This window comes from Aegilops tauschii, chromosome 3, assembly GCF_002575655.3.
Source record: "Aegilops tauschii subsp. strangulata cultivar AL8/78 chromosome 3, Aet v6.0, whole genome shotgun sequence".
NCBI classification, from domain to species: domain Eukaryota; kingdom Viridiplantae; phylum Streptophyta; class Magnoliopsida; order Poales; family Poaceae; genus Aegilops; species Aegilops tauschii.
In genome coordinates this window covers 56,883,034-56,891,067 of record NC_053037.3, presented here as the reverse complement: position 1 = coordinate 56,891,067, position 8,034 = coordinate 56,883,034, and the positions used below count along the sequence as shown (strand labels likewise).

At 42.6% G+C, this 8,034-nt stretch overlaps 1 long non-coding RNA gene across 1 annotated transcript; it reads right to left on the bottom strand.

Annotated features, from left to right (window-relative positions):
* Positions 1–5,320: 5,320 nt before the first annotated feature.
* LOC109777488 (uncharacterized) lies at positions 5,321–7,587 on the bottom strand. Its single transcript, XR_012204235.1, has 2 exons — positions 7,444–7,587; positions 5,321–6,219 (listed from the first exon to the last, which is right to left on the bottom strand). It is a non-coding gene; the product is annotated as an uncharacterized lncRNA (long non-coding RNA).
* Positions 7,588–8,034: the final 447 nt, after the last annotated feature.

The window sequence follows — 8,034 nt, the reverse complement described above, 5'->3', positions numbered from 1 at the left end:
AGACACTTTCAGAGATACCTGTAGTGTACCTTTATAGTCACCCAGTTACGTTGTGACGTTTGGCACACCCAAAGCACTCCTACGGCATTCGGCATGGTCTAAGGAAAAGATACTTGACATTGGAAAAGCTCTAGCAAACGAACTACACGATCTTTGAGCTATGCTTAGGATTGGGTCTTGTCCATCACATCATTCTCCTAATGATGTGATCCCGTTATCAATGACATCCAATGTCCATAGTCAGGAAACCATGACTATCGGTTGATCAACGAGCTAGTCAACTAGAGGCTTACTAGGGACACGTTGTGGTCTATGTATTCACACATGTATTACGATTTCTGGATAACACAATTATAGCATGAACAATAGACAATTACCATGAACAAAGAAATATAATAATAACCATTTATTATTGCCTCTAGGGCATATTTCCAACATCTACCTTCTCCTACCTTACAACACAAGTTACATATTTACATGGCGTTTTATATACACAGGCCCTAATCCGCCTTTGGGCCTTGGGCCTTTAAGTCTCTATAGTAAAACGCCATAATCCTTAGCTTCATGGGCTTCAATACGGATGATTCTTTATGAATATAACCCGGCCCCTCCTGGGCGGTTTATACTCAACAGTTATATCCCCAACAGGTTCAGTTAACAGCCATCGATCGATCGCTCGGGCTCAGTAACGCGTAGCCTGCAGTGCAATCGCTCGGGTTCAGTTAGAGCCCAACGCCTCGCTCGGGTTCAGTTAGAGCCAATGCCTCGCACACACGCGCGTACGTGTACGAGAGAAACGCGCATCGCTCGGCCCCCGACCTCCCACTGTAACCGGGAACTCACCGAAATTTTCCTCGCCCTCGCTTCTACCACGGTTTTTTCCGTCATGGACGGCCCAAAGAATGTCATGCAGCTGCGTCTCCGTCCCGCCCAGGACGAAAAGCCCATTTTCTGTCATGATTTTTTGTCATAGAAGTAGGAGCCCACCACATCTATGATGATACCGGGTTTTGTCACAATTATCGTCATAGAAGTGTCATAAGTATGACAGAAAAAAATTCGTTCGGCCCAAAATGTCACGGATGTGTCTTTTTTTGTAGAGAGGGACTCCAAACCTCGGGAAAATAACTTCTTTAATCATTTTAATAGAAGTGTTGTGATCAGCACTACTAGTTGGAATAGCTTCTACCCACTTAGTAACATAATCATCAGCAACCAAAATATGTGTATACCCATTAGAGGAAGGAAACGGTCTCATATAATCAAATCCCCAAATATCAAAATGTTAAATAAAAGGTGAATAATTCATAGGCATTTCTTGACGTCTACCAATATTACCAATTCTTTAACATTCACCACAAGATAAGACAAACTTACGAGCATCCTTGAAAAGAGTAGGCCAATAAAAAACAGATTGTAATACCTTGCGCGCCGTTCTGTCTCCCGCATGGTGTCCTCTGATACGTCTCCAACGTATCTATAATTTTTTATTATTCCATGATATTATATTATCTATCTTGGATGTTTTATATGTATTAATATGCTACTTTATATCATTTTTTGGGACTAACCTATTAACCTAGTGCCCAGTGCCAGTTGCTGTTTTTTCCTTGTTTTTTGTCTTTTACAGAAAATCAATACCAAACGGAGTCCAAACGGAACAAAACTTTTTGACGATTTTTCTTGGACCAGAAGACAACCACGAAGCTTCGGGAAGAGGCCAGAAGACCCATGAGGGAGGCACAAGCCCTAGGGGCGCGCCCCAACGCCCCAAGGGGCGCCCCCTAGGCTTGTGGGCCCCCATGGCTCTCCTAACCCTAATCTCTGCTCTATAAATACCAAAGTATTCCCCTTACGTCAGAGGGCACACCAAAAATACTTTTCCGCCGCCGCAAGCTTCTGTTCTCGTGAGATCCCATCTTGGGGCCTTTTCCGGCACTCTGCTGGTGGGGGATTCAATCACGGAGGGCCTCTACACCAACCTTGCTGCCCTTCCGATGATGTGTGAGTAGTTTACCACGGACCTAAGGGTCCATAGCTAGTAGCTAGATGACTTCTTCTCTCTCTTTGATCTTCAATACAATGATCTCCTCGATGTTCTTGGAGACCTATTCGATGTAATCTTCTTTTGCAGTGCGTTTGTTGATATCCGATGAATTATGGATTTATGATCAGATTATCTATGAATATTATTTGAGTCTTCTCTGAACTCTTTTACGCATGATTAAGATAGCTTTGTATTTCTCTCCGATCTATCGATTTGGTTTGGCTAACTAGGTTGCTTTTTCTTGCAATGGGAGTGGTGCTTTGTGATGGGTTCAATCTTGCGGTGTCCTCACCCAGTGAAGTAGGGGTAGCGAGGCACGTATTTGTATTGTTGCCATTAAGGATAAAAAGATGGGGGTTTTACCATATTGATTGGATCTATCCCTCTACATCATGTCATCTTGCTTACGGCGTTACTCTGTTCTTATGAACTTAATACTCTAGATGCATGCTGGATAGCGGTCGATGTGTGGAGTAATAGTAGTAGATGCAGGCAGGAGTCGGTCTACTTGTCACGGACGTGATGCCTATATTCATGATCATTGCCTTAGATATCATCATAACTTTGCGCTTTTCTATCAATTGCTCAACGGTAATTTGTTTACCCACCGTATGCTTTCTTCGAGAGAGAAGTCTCTAATGAAACCTATGGCCCCGGGTCTATTTCTCATCATATTATTTTCAGATCTATAAAACCAAAAACCCAAAAATACCTTGCTGCAATTTATTTATATTTACTTTATTTTGCCTTTTACTTATCTTTTATATCTATCTCCATTAGGTCTCACTCTTGCGAGTGACCGTGAAGGGATTGAGAACCCCTTTTTTGCGTTGTGTGCAAGTGTTTGTTAGTTTGTGCAGGTGCATATATTGGGGACTTGCTTGTACCTCCTACTGGATTGATACCTTGGTTCTTAACTGAGGGAAATACTTATCTCTACTTTGCTGCATCACCCTTTCCACTTGAAGGGAAAAATCAACGCAAGCTCAAGAAGTAGGAGGAAGAATTTCTGGCGCCGTTGTCGGGGAGGTTCTATATCAAGCCTACCAAGTACCTATCATAAACTCTCATCTCTTGCACTTACATTATTTGCCATTTGCCTCTCGTTTTCCTCTCCCCCACTTCTAAAACGTTTTCAGAAAAACACCAAAATATTTGCCTTTTTTCGTATGCCTTTTTTTCGTTTGCTATCTTTGCTTGTGTTACCATGTGCCTTCTATTTGCTTGCATCTTTGCTTGCTAAAAATCTATTGATATGGATCCACTTAAAGTTTTCTACTTGGATCACCTTCGATCCATATGTGCTCGTGCTGAAACCCTAACTAGTCTAGTTGGGGGGAAATCATTAGATGAGCATGCTCATTTTGTGTGTCACCGTTTGTCTCAAAAAGGGAGACTCTTATGGAATCAAATAAATTGTTTGCTATGCTATGCTTTCAATCTATGTGAAATTTATGATTTTACTTGTTACTCGGAGAACCCTAAAAAACACCTTTCCTGCCTATGTGAGTTTAATGATAATGAAAATCCTATCTTTTTATGTCAAAGGTGTTTATAGTTACTATGATATCTAACAAATTGAAGAATTTGTTGCTTTTAAGGGTGCTTATGAAGTTGCTTCTTTGATTGAAAAGTATGATATTACTCTTTATAAATCTGAAAATTTTGACATACTTAAATATTGCTATAAAAACTATGCTCATAATGCCCATGTTAAGGAATTTATTGAGAGAATGTTCGTTGCTATGAACTGGAGTGATGTTCAACCAAACTCCAGTCGTACCTTGCATACATGCACATGAAGCTAAGTGATCAGCTACTTGTGTGCATTCTCGATCTTCTAACATCACATGAGCAACAATCAAGGAAAAAAGCTAACAGTCTTTCCAGCTCTCTGTCGTGGAAACTAAGCCGGGACATGTCTGAAAAATGCTAGCAGTTTTGTATTCCCGGACGGCCGTGGCCTCGGCTTCTACAACATCCAAGCAAGCATCATTTAAGACTAAACAATCTTAATATTTGGTGTAAAACAATCAGACTTTGTCATTTTTTTTTTGCTAAGCTATAATTTCCCAGTGTATATGTGTTTGATTTGTGTGCCATAGATTGAAGCGATTGATCTTTGAGAATGAAGAGAAATCTCTTTTCTTTTACTCTGACAAATAATGTGATTCCAAATAACTGAAAGTTTGTAGTTTGTCAACATGGTACACAAGAGGCATACCCACAATTGTGTATAATGGGATATCATTCTTTATTTGTCAATTTTTTTATGCTTCTAACATAATCTATGAGTGACATTCTTAAGCTTTATCTATATTCTAATTCTTATTTAGTGCATAGTATGCTTTTTCCCCCCATTGATTAATTTCACGCTTCAAATATTCATTGTATGTCTTCAAGAGACAAGGTGCCTATTATAATTGTTCCTAGAGATAGTTTTTAGAACAAAGGCTAGCAATGAGCCCATCTTTGAATTAACAAAGCCATCAACCGGTCAGGAATGAGCCCGGCTTGTTGATAGTGATAGTGAGTGCAGTACAGAGATGGTGTGATGTTGCTAAAGAGATGAATTTGAAATATGGACAAGACAATTTTTGTGACCTATGTTTGTAACTATTCTGTTGATGTTAGGGGTAGGCGACAATCTAGGATTAGTGCTTGGTGCAAGAGATTGAGGAAGTAAGGTCTTCGTCAATTTTTCTCCTCTTTTGATTGTAGACTTGACCGAATCTTTGTTCTCAAACCTTTCCTGGGCCAAATGAAGGCAACGATCTTCTTGATATTGTACAGTCTGAATTTTACTTTAAATTGCACCGATTTTACGTCAACTTCTCAGAAATACTCATTTGATATTGGAGTAGCAGGATAAAATGTATATTGTCATACCGCAAGTGGATTTTACTCCTAAATTTGCTGCATTTTTTTCTCCGTATATTGTAGTTCCACGACCATGAGCTGTAACTTGCACCTGATTATCTATGCTTCGTTCCAGCTGTAACTTGGAACTAATCATATAGTAAAAAAGGCCTCAAAATGTTCAAAAAAAGAACATGCAATGTTGGACCCTCGCGGAGTGGCGAAGCGCGCTGACACTTCTAGTATAGACTACTTCCCACTATGACAAATGAACACAACAGCGGACGTTTTGTCGTAATGGCACTGGGCCCTCTGTTTCAAAATTCTAAATGTAACTTGAACTGGCAAAAACGTCTTACTTTTAAACAGAGTCACAATTGCACACAGTTTTTTTTTTTTTTGCTAAAGGTAACAAAAAAGACAATAATAATAATTAATATAACACAAGAGCAGCAGACTGTTTACAGAGCGACTTCACCTTGAAGAGACGACATTATTATCCTACTAGCAAACGACAGCTAGTATAGTTCACAAAGACAGACCCGTACTGCCCCATATACGGGTCTAAGAAGGCATCTAAGCCGCTACTGCCCGTACGGGTCTAAGGCGGCATCTAAGCCGCTAGCTAGTTTACGAGGACAGGCCCGTACTGCGCGTACGGGCCTAAAAGGCGGCATCTAAGCCATGGTAGCAAGAGGCTACTTGCGGTACGTCCGAGCAAGACAGACACAGAAGGCAAGGATGGCAGCAATGAGGACGGCAAGAAGGCAAGCCCAGATGATGTGCAGCCACGCCTGGGCAGACAACAAAACAGGGCCAGAGATTAAGATAACAGCAAGGCCAATCAACCTGAGACCAACATCATCCAGAGCTTTCCACACAGCGAAGGGTGCCTGTGGCAAGTAGAGGGTCAAGTACCCCAGCGCCAGGTTCACCACTGCCAGGTAGGCTCCCAACATCAAGACAACTGGCAGCCTCGATGGGAAGCCGGCGGCCCAGATGGGTTTGTTATACATCCTGTAGGCCGAACCTGCTGTGATGGCAATGAAAGTAGCCGGTATGCAGATAACCACCATCCACGTCAAAGCACGGCTCACCTTGAACTTCTTGTTCTGGTCCCCAATCGTCAATGTTGAAGCTGAAGACGTCCCCGACATCATCGTTACCAGCTGAATAGCATGGGGTAGGGTCTTGTACCCCTTCAGGTTGACTTTCTGACCAGTGGATGCTGATGGTGCCATGATTCCAGGCAAAAGGTGCCTTCTTTCTTGATTTGGCACAGGACAACTCTTCAAAGTATGCTGTAGTGTATCCTGAAAAAGAAAACATAGTTTTGACATATAGAAATATTGTACATACATGGAATCTTATTGATACAAAAACTGTAAATTATCTCTATGGTTCTCTAAAAGGAGCGATCCATCACCGAACAAAAATACTAGGACTGAGTATACATAATTCTACAAATTCTCTGCAGGTTCACGCCCAACCACAAAATATAAGAGAAATAGCTGGTCCTATTAAAATGAAGCCAGCTATAGTGTATCAGATAGCATTAGCTTAGCCCTCGTCAACACAGTATGGACCACATGGTTCCCGCAGAGTATCAAATTAAGCCCAAAACTGTGTGATCCAATAGATTGCAACTTGTTCTCAGTTCAAGTGGTTTTCATGAAAAGCCTGAAACCAGTACCATTCTGAACATATCAACCATGAATATAACCAAAGTAAGCTTTTAATGTGGGAGGGTCAGTCATGATCTGAACTAAACTAGACGGAACGAAATCAGGTACATACAACAGACCACGGCAGCTTACATTGTCAGAGTGGCCAGAGCATCAGCCACGGCAGCAGCAGACTCAGCTATATGCATGTCTTAATTATTAGGTGAGTTAGCCCCGTCATATACTTCAACAACATACCCACCTTCCCGGCGGCCTCCACCCAACTAAAACGTCTACAGCTCACCCCTGCGCGATTGTAGGAATTTCATAGGATTTCTGTGGGATTCCAATCCTTTACTTTTCCCTATGGTTTAACTCTGCTTCAAAGGGCAGGTGCTATCTAAATTCATATGGATTGGATTCCTATGCCTCAATTCCACAGGAATTTGACCAAACACTCCAACCTCTTTTTAGGAATAAGAACAGAGCCTCTTTTTTTTTCCAATCATCTTGCAGTTTTCCTGTGACCAGCAATCCTCTGTTTTGCACTAGCAAACCCGTGAAATCCCGTGTTTATCTTATTCACACGTTTCTACATCCTGCGATCCAAAAAAATCCCTAAGCCCGACTGTGCTCCATACCAGAACCCTAACCTAAACAGCAGCCACCCTCTCCGGCGACTAGAGTATCACTGCCGTTCGTATAGAGCGGTAGGCGAGAAAAAGACACCTTTTTTTTTTTGCCGAATCGACACCTATCGCGGAGTCGACGCGACCTGAGCGCCATCATATCGGCGAGTTGCACAGGGAAGGAGAATGGAAGAAGAGATGCGAGCGTACATCTGCTAGAAGAGGCTAGGGAGGGGGAGCATACCTTGATCTGTTGGCCTCCGCCTCGGATGGGCGCAAAGCAGACTCGCCGCGTCGACGAGAGAAGGGGGAGATCAGAGGGCGAGTTGCGACGGGATTGGACCGGAAGGCTTTTTAACAGGCAGAAGTCTGGGATTCTTTTTTTTTTGTAGGGGGTCTGGGATAATATATGGAGGGGTCTGGGATATATATGGACTGCCCTATCTTCGATTGTGGCTTTCTCCTTTTCATTATTTTCTTAGCAAGGTTATTAGTTGGGCTGGTTCTCTGGCCCAGTTCACTACAAGACCTATTACTTGCGCTGGTGCCCACTTTAGTCCCTGTGGTTACAAATACCCGGAATACAGTCACCAAACTTGTATTTGGGATTCATCTACGGTCCATTATACGGTTTTGTGTACGTATGTGCTGAGCTGGCGCTAGTCAACCGATGCCAAGTGTGCATTGACTGCCACATGTGCCCAGCTCGCTCAAATACGCATGCACGCATGTTTATTTTTTGCAAAACTGCCAGCAAAAAAGATCTGCCCCCCCCCCCACCTGGTCGGACACCTGGTCGGATCGAGCCACACCCGCTCCTGCCGAGCCCACCCAC